This window comes from Macaca thibetana, chromosome 3 (assembly GCF_024542745.1).
Source record: "Macaca thibetana thibetana isolate TM-01 chromosome 3, ASM2454274v1, whole genome shotgun sequence".
NCBI classification, from domain to species: Eukaryota; Metazoa; Chordata; class Mammalia; order Primates; family Cercopithecidae; genus Macaca; species Macaca thibetana.
Window position 1 is genome coordinate 14,335,399 of NC_065580.1, and position 17,732 is coordinate 14,353,130.

At 36.4% G+C, this 17,732-nt stretch overlaps 1 protein-coding gene and 1 pseudogene across 3 annotated transcripts in view; both read left to right on the plus strand.

Annotated features, from left to right (window-relative positions):
* TPK1 (thiamin pyrophosphokinase 1) overlaps positions 1–17,732 on the plus strand; it is a 389,586-nt gene that overhangs the window by 194,300 nt on the left and 177,554 nt on the right. The gene's annotated exons all lie outside the window — the stretch shown is intronic.
* On the plus strand, positions 5–1,911 carry LOC126951021 (elongation factor 1-alpha 1-like; annotated as a pseudogene). The gene has a single exon (XR_007724339.1). The product of XR_007724339.1 is annotated as an elongation factor 1-alpha 1-like (transcript).

A 17,732-nucleotide genomic window follows, 5' to 3' on the forward strand; every position in this document is an offset into this window, starting at 1 on the left:
AAATTGTAAACACTTTTTTGTTCAAGATCTTTCTCATATGGTTGCTTTTTCTGTGTTGTTTCCAATTTTCATGGTGTATAGGAAGACATTGATAAACTCATTGGTTGGTTACCTTTTACAGTTTTTTTATTTTAGCAATTGTAATATACATTCAAAATGGAAACTTACACTTTTTCGCCACGGATTTGCCGCCAGAACACAGGTGTCATGAAGACTACCTCTAAAAGCCAAAATGAGAAAGGAAAAGACTTATGTCAGCATTATCATCATTGGACACGTAGATTCGGGCAAGTCCACCACTACTGGCCATCTGATCTACACATGCAGTGGCATCAACAGAAGAACCATTGAAAAATTTGAGAAGGAGGCTGCTGAGATGGGAAAGGGCTCCTTCAAGTATGCCTGGGTCTTGGATAAACTGAAAGCTGAGCGTGAACGTCGTATCACCATTGATATCTCCTTGTGGAAATTTGAGACCAGCAATACTACGTGACTATCATTGATGCCCCAGGATGCAGAGACTTCATCAAAAATATAATTACAGGGACATCTCAGACTGACCGTGCTGTCCTGATTGTTGCTGCTGGTGTTGGTGAATTTGAAGTTGGTATCTCCCAGAATGGGCAGACCCGAGAGCATGCCCTTCTGGCTTACACACTGGGGGTGACACAACTCATTGTTGGTATTAACAAAATGGATTGCACTGAGCCAACCCACAGCCAGAAGAGATACGAGGAAATCGTTAAGGAAGTCAGCACTTACATTAAGAAAACTGGCTACAACCTTGACACAGTAGGATTTGTGCCCAATTCTGGTTGGAATGGTGACAACATGCTGGAGCCAAGTGCTAACACGACTTGGTTCAGGGGATGGAAAGTCACCGGTAAGGATGGCAATGCCAGTGGAACCACACTGCTTGAGGCTGTGGATCACATCCTGCCACCACCTTGTCCAACTGACAAGCCCCTTCGCCTGCCCCTCCAGGATGTCTACAAAATTGATGGTATTAGTACTGTTCCTGTTGGCTGAGTGGAGACTGGCGTTCTCAAACCTGGTATGGTGGTCACCTTTGCTCCAGTCAACGTTAAAACTGAAGTAAAATCTGTCAAAATGCACCATGAAGCTTTGAGTGAAGCTCTTCTGGGGACAGCGTGGGCTTCAATGTCAAGAATGTGTGTGTCAAGGATGTTCGTTGTGGAAACGTTGCTGGTGACAGCAAAAACGACCCACCAATGGAAGCAGCTGGCTTCATTACTCTGGTGATTATCCAGAACCATCCAGGCCAAATCAGTGCTGGCTATGCCCCTGTACTGGATTGCCACACGGCTCACATTGCATGCAAGTTTGCTGAGCTGAAGGAAAAGATTGGTCGCCATTCTGGTAAAAAGCTGGGAGATGGCCCTAAATTCTTGAAGTCTGGTGATGCTGCCATCGTTGATATGGTTCCTGGCAAGCCCATGTGTGTTGAGAGCTTCTCAGACTATCCACCTCTGGGTTGCTTTGCCGTTCGTGCTATGAGACAGACAGTTGCCGTGAGTGTCATCAAAGCAGTGGACAAGAAGGCTGCAGGAGCTGGCAAGGTCACCAAGTCTCCCCAGAAAGCTCAGAAGGCTAAATGAATATTATCCCTAATACCTCCCACCCAGCTTTTAATCAGTGGTGGAAGAACGGTCTCAGAACTGTTTGTTTCAACTGGCCATTTCAGTTTAGTAGTAAAAGACTGGTTAATGATAACAATGCATCATAAAACCTTCAGAAGGAAAGGAGAATGTTTTGTGGACCACGTTGGTTTTCTTTTTTGTGTGTGGCAGTTTTAAGTTACTAGTTTTTAATATCAGTACTTTTTAATGGAAACAACTTGACCAAAAATTTGTCACAGAATTTTGAGACCCATTAAAAAAATTTAATGAGGAAAAAAAATTGGAAACTTACAAAATGACAAGTTGGAACACACTCTTGGGGAAATTTTATTACCATTATGTAAAAATTAATTCTTTAAACATATATATTTAAAAAGAGCTTATAATTTATATATGCTCATTTAATAATACACAATTGTTGCCTATATTCTCATTATTATATGTTTCTCATGGATCATTTTAACTTCATTTAATGAATGTGTCTTATTTCATTTAACCAATTCCCAATTAATGTACATTTCAGGTGTGCATTTTTTGGTTTTGTAAACTCTGCTAAAATCATCTTTGTAAATGAATTTTTGTAAAAATGCATAATTGTGTACTCACTGAAATTTAGGACTAACATTTTTTCTTTAACATTTAGTTTTCTTGAAATTATTATTACTCTGTTTTGAATAAAACTATTCGCTACAACTTGAGATTGGTAATAACCTACATCTTTTGAAAAGGTGTTAATTTTCTCATTATGCAAATCTTTCAAAGATCCTTGCCACTAAAGAACATATAAATGATCTAATTGGGAATGATATAAGTCACATGGTAGTGTATTAAAGTAACCAGTAATTCAAGGTCTCAGTGGTTTTGGAAGACAGTGAAGAGTTTTTCAAATAAAAATTATAGCATTAGTAATTCTAACCACAGCACCGTCATCTGTGTTTAATTCTAAACTGGCATTAGTAAAGTATGTATTTTTTAGGAAAGAAACATCAGGTATTGAAATCACAAAACTTTAAATTCTTCGTGAGGCTTGCGGGGAGATTAGATAATTCATAAAGAAGAGAAGGAGCCTGTCTCAGAAAGGAAGGAGGGAAGAGAAAAAGGTAGGAAAATGAAGAGAGGAAAAAGGAAACATGATTCTAGGTGGAAACACAAAGGTGCTTTGCTTATAAGGTATAGCGTGTGATGATATGGAAATTCTGGGGCTGGTGGTGAATGCAGGTCTCTGCACATCCCATCTGCCCACCAGCTGATCCGACTTTCCCTCAGCAAATGAAGACCGTTCCCAAGTCAGTGTTTGATATTCATGCTCAATTACTTTAACATTGGCATGTTCCTGTTCATTCCCCACAGTCTCCCTTCTCATTAACTCCATACCTCAACCTCGTTGGGATGGAAAAGTCACAGCCTTGCTTACAATGCAGAGTTTTACAAATGCATAGATATTAATCATATTTTCAGCAGCAGAAGAAAAGTGAGAGAGGCAGAGACAAGCATACTCAAAAAACAAGTTGAAGATCTGGTCAGGTGTGACTCCTCTCCCCCTTCTTTAATGCTGCTGGCTTGCTAAAATCAGAAGTGCCAGCCTGATCACACCTATCCAAGATAAGAAAATAGGGGAAGCCAGCCTTTTTATATCTTAGGCAGTAAAATGAGGGTCAAGGATAGAGGAAATTTTTGAGTTAATGCCCCTTGATGAATTTCTCTTATATTTCCTGCTTCACTTTATTTTAACCTTAAAAACTAAATTATATTTGTTGAGGTTTAGTTTTTAAAGTAAGATTTAGCTGAATCTTCTAATTGTTGAACTGCCTAGTTCTAGGTCGATACGGTATAATCCACTTTCTTCATGTATCAGTGTTGAACTCACTGCTTTGAACTTTTAGGCTAAGTTCCTAGAGGGCACAGATGATGTCTTTTATATAGTTAATGTGCCCTGTAGAGCACATGGTGAGTGTTTGGCTGTAGTTTTAATAATGATGATAATTACAACAAGTTAATGCAACATTACACACAATTCATATAAGCCATTATCTCCAACTTAAACCGCCTTTACACCACTCTTTCACAATTGAAAGGCGGTTATCTTCATTTTCAAATACACCCCCTCCCCACCTGGTCTGGGTTTGCAATGAAGGTGAAACTGGGAATCTAGTAAAGTGAAGAAATTTAAAATACCATAACTTTGTTAAAATCAGAAAGTGGATTGTGTAGCCAACATTTCTTCATACAAAGCGTTAAGCCTGGCAACTGGTGTACAGTCCTGAATTTATAAAGTCCTGGTTTTGAGGTAGCTTTAACATCTTGGTGCTTTCCCTTTTGCCTGTTTGTCTTAGCTCCTCTCTGCCTGGTTCACTACTATTAACTCAGAACGAGGAATATCTCTTACTGATTTTCCTCTTGATATTTTACTTTTCATTTTTCTGGGTCAGTCAGTGCTTCTTTGATTCAAAGCTAAAATCACCTACTTCAGTCTATCTATTATGCATATCCCCATGTTAATTTTCTGAGAACGTTAGAAGAAACTATGCTATCTTATCAGACTCCTGATATTCTTTCATTATTGTATTCTGTTGGGTCTTCAATGGATTTAGGAAAGGGAGTTTTAAACATGTTTCCTTAATATTTAGGGGGTTAAGGAACTACTTGCAGGATTTAGCTGATGCCTTAAAAAATTACAGAATAACCAGGGTTTGCCATTAATGTAGGTTTATAGGATAGGAGTTAAAATATGTAAATGTAATAAAAATATGAAATACAGTCAACCCTTGGTATCCAGTGATTCATCCAACAGTGTGTGGGGAACCTTGGGATATGCAGGGCCTATTAAGGGACTTAAGCATCCTCAGACTTTGATGTTCTCTAGGGTCCTGGAGCCAATCCCCTGTGGATATGAAGGGCCTACTGTAATTTAAAATAGAAGAAATTAAACAACATTCTTTATCCCAATTTTTTGATGAGGGAACTGAGGCCCAGAAAGCTAAGCAACTTCAGCAAAATGGTAGAGCTAGTGAGAGACAGCTTTAGGATTAATGCCCATGTTTTCTATAAAGAGAATGTTATTAGAACTGGGACTGGGTCACTGCTACTGCTTCTCAACAGGTAACGCCTTTGGCCTATTGGGTAAGACAGCTGTTCCTTGCACTGGATATGTAGCACCCCTGGGAATGAAGGCCACTATCACTGTCAATGTGATAACAGTCAACGACATAATCAAATACTTTACATTATGTTTCCAGTATGTCCCTCTAAACCTTTGATTTTGAGGCAGCAAGGGTAAAGGTGTGATAGTTGGACCAGACCGTGAAAGATCAAAACCTTATAAACTGATAAATTATTAAATTACCTATTAATAAAAACCTATAAGATATTAGATTGAGCCAAGATAGAACACTGAAGAATCAGAGTGATTTGGTAATATGAAATTAGCAAGGGTATAGGCAGATTTTTGGTATGTTTTTCTTTGTGTTATCAATGAGCATTTTGCCATTCCAGAAAGTGTCATTATCAACACAAGGCCATGTTCTAGACGGTGTGATGAAAACAACCCTAGTCATAAGTCACGAATAGGACTCTAGGTCCAAGTTCTGATTTTATCTTCTTGTTAATCCTTCCAAGTCTTAGAAGAACATAGCATCAAGAATATTGCAAGAAGGTGCCCAAAGATTCATTGTAACTGTATTTATGAAGGCAAGCTTGATTAAGGAGAACATTGAACCCATGTATATATGGTGAATGAGGGTAGCAGAAAGGGTGAGTCGATGCTGAACCACAGATTTTCTGTTACAGAGATAATAAGATAATTCCAGGTCCCCTGGTAATTCTAGCACTATAAACTGGAGGAATGGAGAAAGAAATGTAGGCAGATTTTTGTCTCCTGTCTTTCATTGTATCTTTTTCCCTCTTGGGAAAGATAAGGGTTTTTAAAAGCAAATTGCATGAATTATTGAAGAATATATCTTATTAAAGCATTATTTTGTATAGTATTTTCGCATCGTCATTGAATACTTGCATGGCCATACCCAAATTTTTGAAGAGTGCTCTCGATGGGCAGGGGTAGTGTATCTAATCTTTAAAAACCAGTGCTCCCTTTTATAAATAGAAAATGCTATGAATGTTAGATGCAGTAGCAGAAAATGTCTCATCATTTTACATTTCATCATAATGGCTATTACCTGTATAAATGTGCTTCAGTTACATTGTAAGGAATTGGGGATTTGGGTTTAAATATAACTTTCTCAGTCAAAATAATTGGAAATTGTCACCTGGTTGGCATTTGAATAGAATGTCTGATTTTTCATAATTGGGCTACTGACGATAAGCAGAAAGTGCTTATATTTTAATTCCAGTTTAAACCCATTGACTCTCAAATAGTGGGGAGGACGGGTTATTGGGTGGAGGGTACATTCAAGTGTGGATGTCAAATGATTATTACTTAATCTTGGCTGTTAGCAGTGTGCATTTTAGTGTTTAGGCTTTTATAAGTAGAAAAGTGATTGTTTTCTTGAACTAAGTGCAAATTACATTTGTGTTGTTAATTTACATATATGAAAATCTTACCACCACACGTGAAACTAAATCACAGTGTTATATCCCCAACTTTCTCATGTGCTTCTAGTAATGATCTAATAATGGCATACAGGTAGAGTTCTCTGGAAATTCTAAAGCACTATTTTAATATAAGCTGGTAGTATTTTATTTTACTTCCTAAAATTGTTTGCTTAAGACCTTTTTAATATTTTATTATTTCTCAGTAACATTGCTTTTTAAAAATATTTTCAAACATTTCATCTTTGTAAGTGCATAATTTATGAATGTAGATGTGATTCATAATCAGAATTGCTTGGGATATCCTTTTGAATTTGATCAAGCCTCAGGTTTGATTCTATTTACATTTCACAGAATCTCCAGTTAAAAACATCTGCATTGATCCACCTAATCTCATGAATCTTATTATTTTCTACTCTTAACTACGTCTCTTTTTCAGTTCTTCTCAGCCACATGCCAACAACTTTTAGATGAAAAATTAATTAGAGAAAATGACAAACTGGACTGTTAGAAATTGTGAAGTTAGTAAGTTTGACTATTATGCCAAACAGAGGAAACTATACAAAATACATAAAGCTCAACTCCATTTCTTGATATATTTCCTTAAAAAATATAAACAAAATGAAACAAAGCCTGGAGTGTAATAAATTTTTAGGCTTAAGCATGAAGTCTAATTAACATATGCTAAGACATAAAGGCTTTGCTAAGGGAATTATAGACAGACAGTTTCCCTTGACAACTGACAGGTTCTTCACTTTATATTCCTTAGACTGGCTGTCTAACCCTTATTAGCATCTCACCAAGGGAATGATGAGACTGCCAGGGGAATATTATGTGAAACTATCTCTTGAATATACCTTAATTCTTATGCTTACCTCAATCATAGTCCTTTCAAATTGACTTTATTGCCATTGATGTTTTTTGAAGCTTGTTTTGTTTGAATTTGTTTAACATACTGAAGGCTTTTAGAAAGGGCGAGACTTTGCCCTTTACATTGAAGAGCTCCCAGTGAGACACACAGGAGGACCTCCAGGGGCACCTGCCTGCCTCTCCTCATTCATCTGATGTTACACTCTATGTTCTCCAGGGCCTCTGTGACTCTCTCTTCCCTCCTTTGTCTGACTCGTGGGATTCTTCCTTCACCTAAACCAACCAACTATGACAGTCTAAAAAGTAATAACAGTCAAATATTTTTAGTGCTTAAAATATGCCAGATATTTTTATATGCCCTTTCATTTATGAATTCATCCCTTCACAATTCCCCACCTGGAGGTGGTGGTTAGTCCCTTGTTTATACTGTCTTGCAGAGTTTGAGATAAACAATTCTATCATTTTACTCCTTTTCCCTGTTAACATATGAAGTTCTGGAAGCCGAAGTCTGTGGTCATTTATCCTGGTATCCCCAGTCAATAGTAGGTTCAGATTGAAGTTTATATGAAGCAGATATCTGATCCTTCTTTTAGAACTAAAACAGAAAAGCACTGGTCCTGCTTTGCTTCATAGAAAGAAGATTTCTGTGATCTAATGATTTTGTGAAATTTGCCACATTCTGTATGCCCCTTTTGGAAACCCACTGTGCATGTATCATTTTAAGTAAGTCTGCCAAAAATCTAATTTTACCTTAATGTTTCTCAAATGTATTTCACCCCGGAACATTTACTCTTTACCCTACTAAAAATACAAAAAATTGGCCAGGCGTGGTGTCACACACCTGCGATCCCAGCTAATCAGGAGACTGAGGCACCAGAATTTCTTGGACCCTGGAGACAGAGGTTGCAGTGGGCCGAGATTATGTCACTGTACTTCAGCCTGGGAGACAGAGTGAGACTCTTTCTCAAAGAAAGAAAGTTTTCTGTCAGTGTAGAAACTATTTACCATTCAAGTTTCCTGATGTCAGCCAAAGGCCAATCTTGCAAGCAGGCCATTTTAAAGACAGCAGTCTCAGCCTGCTATGCTAAGTTTTCCCCGTACCCTCTTTCAGCCAGAAGTCTGGCTTTGGTTTTAGGAAGAAAGCCATCATTTGAAACCCTGTGCTGTTCTAAAAAGACGTTCGACTTACATTAACAGAAGGGATGGCTTTCTTATTTGAAACACTATAGCTTTTGTTTCTTGTTGAAAGAAAAGGTTATTTTACAACACATAGGACAATGAAGATTATGCTAGATTAGAATGTCTCTTTAAGTTTGGGAAAGAATGGAGAATTGCTACAAGGTTAAATTGCATTTCTTCTTTTCCTTTATACACCATCTAGATACCAGAAAAAGGATACTAGATTATATTAGGCAGTATACTTAGAGTTTTTATACTGTTACTTAGGTTTTTAAGGGTTGAATCCTGTGACATTCTTGCTGAAGAAATCATTCCTTGAAGGCTGTTACTTGATGATTTAAAAAACAACCTTTTTAGCTTGAAAAGTATAAATGTTTCTAGAAGCCTGGTAAATAAAAGGGACAGTCTGCCACAGGACACTTTATACAATGAAGAAGAAAGTGGGAATTGGTTATTTCATGATTATATCTCTGCAGGGAAAAAGACGATGTTCATACCTGTATCCACAAACAGAGATCTTTTAGATTTCAGTTTACTTTATGGAACTATTCCCCTTCTTAGCAGATCTGAGAACAAGTTAGAGCTCATTTTAGATCTGTATCTTTGGTTATTTGGAGTATCTGTCATTTTGCTCTATGCCTGCTGTGCCCTTAATCTGGCAGGCAGTTTTTAATTACAGAGTTCCAGTCAATTCCATTTAATGAATGATTATGGACTCTTATTATTAAAACTTGAATATATTCAATTCTTCCAAGACTCTGGAAAATATCCCCCCCAAATATTTTTAAGTGTATATCTTGCATACTGATGAGAAGAAAGGCAATGTCAGCAATGAATAGGGGAAAATAAAGAAGCTAACATGTTAAAACCCAGTAAAACTTTTATCATTGTTTATTTGCTAAAGAAAATCCATATCAGTATGCCAATATGAAGGTATAGGAAATTATACTTCATGTTTTCAGAGGCAACTTTACAGATGGTCTTTGATTTCTTCTTACCTCGTTTACCTTACTGATAGACAACTATTTTCCCCTCTGAGCATGTCTATTTCTTTTCATACTGTCCATTAGCCACTCAGTCCTCAACTGAAAGAACCACTTCCTATCCCTGTTGCACACTCCAAAATTATCTTAACTTTCTCTTTCCTTCTCCTCCAATGGAAATAATCCTTCCCGTAATGAAACCAATTTTTGTTTGCTATTAAGGAGCAAGTAAATAAATTCCGTTAATTCACAGCAAGAAACCCATGATGAATTGTCTCTCCTAAGATTACTTATATTTTTAAAGGATGAACTGTTCATCCTTATATACGACTAATAGGAATACATATTTTTACAACTTTCCTAGAAAGCACTCTGGCATCAAATATCAAGGAATCTGAAAATGTTCTCATAATTTCCCCAGTAATTTTATTTCCAGAATTCATTTCTAAAAAAATAACCAGCACCAAACATTTATACACAGAGATGTTGATTGTAATTGTATGTTTCAAAGAAAAAGAAAAAGTCAGCTCATAAATATAATAATAAAGATAATATAATGAGTTGAAGAAGAAGAAGGAAAAAGGGAGGGAGGGATAGATAAGCATTCATTGCCCATTTTCAGGAGGCCGCGAAAATCATGAAGATTTCTTAAGTCTGGATGTAGCATGGTTATGCGGGTCATCACATCTGCCTAACAGCTAACGGATGTTCAGGTATTTAAAACTAGAGAAAAACAACTAAATAAATGTTCCTGTAAATTATAAAGGCATTTTTCTGCTTAGTCGTGCCCAAATAACAAAAGTTTAATTAAGCAGGGTACTAAGCAAAGTACAAAGCATGATAGGTTCAGATCCCACACGGTGTTCCCATCAATTGCGTGACCTTGGGCAAGTTATTTAATATCTGGGAACTACAGTCTGCATATTTTAAAATGTGATAATACATTTGCCTTGTAAGGTTATTATGGGGATTCAGAAATGTAATTCATGTAAAGTGATTCATATCTCATATAATACTAAATGTACTCAAATGTTCTTATTAATGTTACTCATTTAGTGAGGGAGACAGTTGTCAATAGATCACATTCTTTAAGATTGGATACTTTAAAGGTTATCTTATTTATCAGAGAATTAGGCTATGTTTTGTTGGAGAATTTTAGTTTATTGAAAATCTTAGAGTTTATTATCTGTATATACATTGGATTTAATTATACTAGGTAAGGGTCTATATGCGAGTCACTGGAAATACATTTTCAAAAGTGATATGCATGATACCTAGGAGGAAATAGCACTTATAAGTTCCTAACCTTATAAACTCAGTCCATAAAGTTACAGTAGATGTCTCAGAGCCCCATAAAATCTTGCCAGGATAATTTGCACAAGTGTTTTCTGTCCTGGGTAAATGGATGAGTACTAAATGATGACTTGACCTAAAATGAAAAAGCTAATAGCAAACTTAGGAATGTTTTCACCAGACTTAACTCCTTGTCTCTTGTTTTACGAAGCCAAGTCTCTTTGGATATAATCCATGAAATAACAATTAATATGTTATTACAAATTTTTTCAAAGGATCTGTTTTCTTTCCCATTAAGGAATTTTAGAGGAGTCAGCATAGTATAACCTGATAGGTTTTATGTGTGTAAAATGTATAAACTCATTAACCTATATTAGTTAAATTATTGGCAGACAGTAAACTAAGTAATTGAGAATGACAGTCTAATGGCTTTTGCATTGGAATTTTGAAATTAGGTGCATTATTGACACTCATTGCCTTGTAATAATTTCAGTTGTCAGTAAATTAAAAAATAGTTTTGCAAATATTGACACAAAGTTCTTTGGAGAATATTAATATTTTGCTCACTGTAATGTGAGCTGGTCTGCCTATAACATCTGCTGTTCCTAAAGATTCTTCCCAGGTTCTAAGGTGAGCATTTGATACGTATTCATCACTGTGCATCATCTCACTTAATCTTAACAGCAATTCTGTTTTTTTTTTTGTTTTTTTTTTTATTATACTTTAAGTTCTAGGGTACAGTTGTACAACGTGCAGTTTTGTTACATATGTATACTTGTGCCATGTTGGTGCGCTGCACCCATCAACTCATCAGCAGCCATCAACTTGTCATTTACATCAGGTATAACTCCCAGTGCCATCCCTCCCCCCTCCCCTCTCCCCATAATAGGCCCCCGTGTGTGATGTTCCCCTTCCCGAGTCCAGGTGATCTCATTGTTCAATTCCCACCTATGAGTGAGAACATGCGGTGTTTGGTTTTCTGTTCTTGCGATAGTTTGCTGAGAATGATGGTTTCCAGCTGCATCCATGTCCCTACAAAGGACACAAACTCATCCTTTTTTATTGGCTGCATAGTATTCCATGGTGTATATGTGCCACATTTTCTTAATCCAGTCTGTCACTGATGGACATTGGGGTTGATTCCAAGTCTTTGCTATTGTGAATAGTGCTGCAATAAACATACGTGTGCATGTGTCTTTATAGCAGCATGATTTATAATCCTTTGGGTATATACCCAGTAATGGGATGGCTGGGTCATATGGTACTTCAAGTTCTAGATCCTTGAGGAATCGCCACACTATTTTCCATAATGGTTGAACTAGTTTACAATCCCACCAACAGTGTAAAAGTGTTCCTGTTTTTCCACATCCTCTCCAGCACCTGTTGTTTCCTGACTTTTTAATGATCGCCATTCTAACTGGTGTGAGATGGTAACTCATTGTGGTTTTGATTTGCATTTCTCTGATGGCCAGTGATGATGAGCATTTTTTCATGTATCTGTTGGCTGTATGCATGTCTTCTTTTGAGAAATGTCTGTTCATATCCTTTGCCCACTTTTTGATGAGGTTGTTTGTTTTTTTCTTGTAAATTTGTTTGAGTTCTTTGTAGGTTCTGGATATTAGCCCATTGTCAGATGAGTAGATTGCAAAAATTTTCTCCCATTCTGTAGGTTGCCTGTTCACTCTGATGGTAGTTTCTTTTGCTGTGCAGAAGCCTTTTAGTTTAATTAGATCCCATTTATCAATTTTGGCTTTTGTTGCCATTGCTTTTGGTGTTTTAGTCATGAAGTTCTTGCCCATGCCTATGTCCTGAATGGTATTACCTAGGTTTTCTTCTAGGGTTTTTATGGTATTGGGTGTAACATTTAAGTCTCTAATCCATCTTGAATTAATTTTCGTATAAGGAATAAGGAAAGGATCCAGTTTCAGCTTTCTACTTATGGCTAGCCAATTTTCCCAGCACCATTTATTAAATAGGGAATCCTTTCCCCATTTCTTGTTTTTCTCAGGTTTGTCAAAGATCAGGTGGCTGTAGATGTTAACAGCAGATCTCTCAGCAGAAACTCTACCAGCCAGAGGAGAGTGGGGGCCAATATTCAACATTCTTAACGAAAAAAATTTTCAACCCAGAATTTCATATCCAGCCAAACTGAGTTTCATCAGTGAAGGAGAAATATAATCCTTTACAGGCAAGCAAATGCTTAGAGATTTTGTCACCACCAGGCCTGCCCTACAAGAGATCCTGAAGGAAGCACTAAATATGGAAAGGAACAACAGGTACCAGCCATTGCAAAAACATGCCAAAATGTAAAGACCATCGAAGCTAGGAAGAAACTGCATCAACTAACAAGCAAAATAACCAGATAATATCACAATGACAGGATCAAGTTCACACATAACAATATTAACCTTAAATGTAAATGGACTAAATGGTCCAATTAAAAGACACAGACTGGCAATTTGGATAAAGAGTCAATACCCATCAGTGTGCTGTATTCAGGAGACCCATCTCACATGCAGAGACACACATAGGCTCAAAATAAAGGGATGGAGGAAGATCTACCAGGCAAATGGAGAAGAAAAAAAGCAGGGGTTGCAATCCTAGTCTCTGATAAAACAGACTTTAAACCATCAAAGATCAAAAGAGACAAAGAAGGCCATTACATAATGGTAAAGGGATCAATTCAAGAGGAAGAGCTAACTATCCTAAATATATATGCACCCAATACAGGAGCACCCAGATTCATAAAGCAAGTCCTTAGAGACTTACAAAGAGACTTAGACTCCCATACAATAATAATGGGAGACTTCAACACTCCACTGTCAACATTAGACAGATCAACAAGACAGAAAGTTAACAAGGATGTCCAGGAATTGAACTCATCTCTGCACCAAGCGGACCTAATAGACATCTACAGAACTCTCCACCCCAAATCAACAGAATATACATTCTTCTCAGCACCACATCACACTTATTCCAAAATTGACCACATAATTGGAAGTAAAGCACTCCTCAGCAAATGTACAAGAACAGAAATTATAACAAACTGTCTCTCAGACCACAGTGCAATCAAACTAGAACTCAGGACTAAGAAACTCAATCAAAACCGCTCAACTACATGGAAACTGAACAGCCTGCTCCTGAATGACTACTGGGTACATAACGAAATGAAGGCAGAAATAAAGATGTTCTTTGAAACCAATGAGAACAAAGATACAACATACCAGAATCTCTGGGACACATTTAAAGCAGTGTGTAGAGGGAAATTTATAGCACTAAATGCCCACAAGAGAAAGCTGGAAAGATCAAAAATTGACACTCTAACATCACAATTAAAAGAAATTAGAGAAGCAAGAGCAAATACATTCAAAAACTAGCAGAAGGCAAGAAATAACTAAGATCAGAGCAGAACTGAAGGAGATAGAGACACAAAAAACCCTCCAAAAAATCAATGAATCCAGGAGTTGGTTTTTTGACAATATCAACAAAATTGATAGACCACTAGCAAAACTAATAAAGAAGAAAAGAGAGAAGAATCAAATAGATGCAATAAAAAATGATAAAAGGGATATCACCACCGACCCCACAGAAATACAAACTACCATCAGAGAATACTATAAACACCTCTATGCAAATAAACTAGAAAATCTAGAAGAAATGGATAATTTCCTGGACACTTACACTCTCCCAACACTAAACCAGGAAGAAGTTGAATCCCTGAATAGACCAATAGCAGGCTCTGAAGTTGAGGCAATAATTAATAGCCTACCAACCAAAAAAAGTCCAGGACCAGATGGATTCACAGCTGAATTCTACCAGAGGTACAAGGAGGAGCTGGTACCATTCCTTCTGAAACTATTCCAACCAACAGAAAAAGAGGGAATCCTCCCTAACTCATTTTATGAGTCCAACATCATCCTGATACCAAAACCTGGCAGAGACACAACAAAAAAAGAGAATTTTAGACCAATATCCCTGATGAACATCGATGCAAAAATCCTCAATAAAATCCTGGCAAACCGAATCCAGCAGCACATCAAAAAGCTTATCCACCATGATCAAGTGGGCTTCATCCCTGGGATGCAAGGCTGGTTCCACATATGCAAATCAATAAATGTAATCCAGCATATAAACAGAACCAAAGACAAAAACCACATGATTATCTCCATAGATATAGAAAAGGCCTTTGACAAAATTCAACAGCCCTTCATGCTAAAAGCTCTCAATAAATTTGATATTGATGGAATGTATCTCAAAATAATAAGAGCTATTTATGACAAACCCACAGCCAATATCATACTGAATGGGCAAAAACTGGAAGCATTCCCTTTGAAAACTGGCACAAGACAGGGATGCCCTCTCTCAACACTGCTATTCAACATAGTGTTGGAAGTTCTGGCTAGGGCAATCAGGCAAGAGAAGGAAATAAAGGGTATTCAGTTAGGAAAAGAAGAAGTCAAATTGTCCCTGTTTGCAGATGACATGATTGCATATTTAGAAAACCCCATTGTCTCAGCCCAAAATCTCCTTAAGCTGATAAGCAACTTCAGCAAAGTCTCAGGATACAAAATTAATGTGCAAAAATCACAAGCATTCTTATACACCAGTAACAGACAAACAGAGAGCCAAATCATGAATGAACTTCCATTCACAATTGCTTGAAAGAGAATAAAATACCTAGGAATCCAACTTACAAGGGATGTAAAGGACCTCTTCAAGGAGAACTAGAAACCACTGCTCAGTGAAATAAAAGAGGATACAAACAAATGGAAGAACATACCATGCTCATGGATAGGAGGAATCAATATCGTGAAAATGGCCATACTGCCCAAGGTAATTTATAGATTCAATGCCATCCCCATCAAGCTACCAATGAGTTTCTTCACAGAATTGGAAAAAACTGCTTTAAAGTTCATATGGAACCAAAAAAGAGCCCGCATCTCCAAGACAATCCTAAGTCAAAAGAACAAAGCTGGAGGCATCGTGCTACCTGACTTCAAACTATACTACAAGGCTACAGTAACCAAAACAGCATGGTACTGGTACCAAAACAGAGATATAGACCAATGGAACAGAACCGAGTCCTCAGAAATAATACCACACATCTATAGCCATCTGATCTTTGACAATTCTGATTTTTATATTACTTCTATTACAGATGGAGCTATGAAGTTCAGAGGGATTTTTTTTTTCAATCTAAGCCTTTTTCCTCATATTAAATTTCTTACGATATACAGCATTTAGTGGTATATGGACAATATCTAATTGTAGGCCTAGAAGAAGGGTTGCTTGGTAAACTATTAATACAACTCGCAGGCCAAATATGGCTTGATAGCTGTTTTTGTAGTTTTGGCAGGCTAAGAATGGTTTTTACATTTTTAAATAGTTGAAAAAAATCAAATGAAAATTTTACAACACATGAAAATTGTAAGCAAGTTAAATTTAGTTTTATTAGAACACAGCCATTTCCATTCATTCATTTATTAGAGTCTTTCATGCTACACAGGTAGAGTTGAGTAGTTTGGACAGAGACCCTATGGCCTGCAGAGTTGAAAAAATTACTATCTGGCCCTTTATAGGAAAAGTTTGCTGATCCCTTGCCTAAAGGGATAATTTATCTCATCTGCTATGCCTTTATAAATTACTTTATTCGTTATTGAGTGCTTACCACTTGCTACACACTATGTTGGGCTCTTGTCCTGGGAATAGTAAACAAAGGAGTACAGCGGGTAGCTGCAAGGAGCTTACAGCTTAAAGCTTATGTTTCAATTAATACTTTAATAGTCATAGGGTAGATTGATAATTCTGTATGATAAAATTATTTGGTTATTCTAATAAGATATGTTAATACTCATAAGGTAGACTTTAATATTCATATAGACCTAAGTAATTAATGTGCTAATAAAATATTAGGTTAATTCAATAGTAAAATTACTTAGTTAAAATAAATATTCACCATAAATCATACTGTTTTAACCCTCTTTCTTTTTAAAAAATGCATACATATACCACACTGAACATAAACCTATCCCTTAGATGATTTGTGATTTTATTATGATGAGGACCATATATTACAAGCATATATTTTATGTTTGCTATAGCTCTAGATGTTGGCAGTATGGGAAATTGAGCTGAACCCTGATCATTCCAGGGCATGTTCCAAAAACTGTTTATTTTTAATTTTTTGCTAAGTTCCTAATACTAGTTTTTTCCTTGTCATTTTTTTTTTAAATAAGTTAAAACTTATTCAAACATATTCTGAATTTTTTCTGTAGTACTTTATACTACTGCATTTGTTAACCTTGATGTGCATGTCTATTTCAATTTTCCTTACTGGATGTTAGTTTTGTTAACATTAATGTATTTTAAACTTTACTTAATTGCATATGAAATGCTAATTTTTGTTATTTTAAGAATCTTCATTAATTGTGTCCAAATAGAAAAGAGTTACTTAATTTCCTCAAAGCAGCATTAGTATATAGTGAGTAAAAAATAAGTATTTCTTCTCTGTGTGAGATTCATTTTCTGGTTTCTATATGTTTATATTTATGAGAAAAATACCATTATTTTTATGAGGAGAGAAATGGTTTTAATTGAACCACCATTTGTCTAGCCACTAAACGTGTATTGACTTATTGATATGTCCCCATACTATGCTAGTGACTGAGAGTGCAGACGTCCGTTTCCCTGTATTCACGGAGTGTTGCGTTTACTCTTTGTGCCTGAAGATCCTGTTTTCCCCAAATAATAGACAAGATTTGCCAGACAAGAATTTTTGCTTGTGTGTGTGTGAGATTGAGTTGTACCACTTTAATTTGTTCCATGAGTATCCCTTTGTAAAATACTGCTTCTCTTTTAGTAAGTTTTTTGCCTCTTTCTGTTCTTCAGTCCCCTCAAACCTGATGGATGATCATGTGGACAATTAGGATTAAATTACCTTATTTGTAACTTTCTGCACCTTTAATATTTGCTTTCAAATTTTGTGTTTGGAGACCTTAGGGCATTCATCATTTTAATGTGAACTTGTGATATTTCCTTTATCACTGTGAATTATTTCAGTTTGTTCTTATTGAACTTGGTATTCAGCTTGTTATTATATCTTTTCAATTCAATTTTTAATATTTTTGTTATTACAGCCAAGTATAATGGAAGATATCTTTATAATGTATTGTTTATTAAAACTTTTTGGCAGGTCTCTAGTTTCATATTTAAGTCAAATGAA